Genomic DNA, 435 nt, shown 5'->3' with positions numbered 1-435 from the left:
TATGGCATTTAGAGTATCAACTTCAAGAACTCCCTTCTTCATAGGCGTCCCATTGTTCACAGGATTCCTTTCAGAAGTGTACATGAACTGGTTATTTGCAACCATGTCAATGAGTTCTTGAGCTTCTGCAGGCATTTTCTTTAGGTGAATGGATCCACCTGCAGAAGTGTCCAATGACATCTTAGATAACTCAGACAGACCATCATAGAATATATCTAGGATGGTCCATTCTGAAAGCATGTCAGAAGGACACTTTTTGGTCAGTCCTTTGTATCTCTCCCAAGCTTCATAGAGGGATTCACCTTCTTTTTGTCTGAAGGTTTGAACATCCACTCTAAGCTTGCTCAGCTTTTGAGGAGGAAAGAACTTGGCTAGGAAAGCCTTGACCAGCTTATCCCAAGAGTTCAGGCTATCCTTAGGTTGAGAGTCCAACCA

At 42.5% G+C, this 435-nt stretch overlaps 1 non-coding gene across 1 annotated transcript; it reads left to right on the top strand.

The window, feature by feature from the left end:
* Positions 1 to 234: 234 nt before the first annotated feature.
* LOC148568441 (small nucleolar RNA R71) lies at positions 235 to 342 on the top strand. The gene has a single exon (XR_015883023.1). It is a non-coding gene; the product is annotated as a small nucleolar RNA R71 (small nucleolar RNA).
* The last annotated feature ends 93 nt before the right edge of the window (positions 343 to 435 follow it).

Source organism: Arachis ipaensis, chromosome B4, assembly GCF_059453495.1.
Source record: "Arachis ipaensis isolate K30076 ecotype BB chromosome B4, ASM5945349v1, whole genome shotgun sequence".
NCBI lineage: Eukaryota > Viridiplantae > Streptophyta > Magnoliopsida > Fabales > Fabaceae > Arachis > Arachis ipaensis.
Note: the sequence above shows the minus strand (reverse complement) of the source record. Positions and strands in the feature narration are given on the sequence as shown.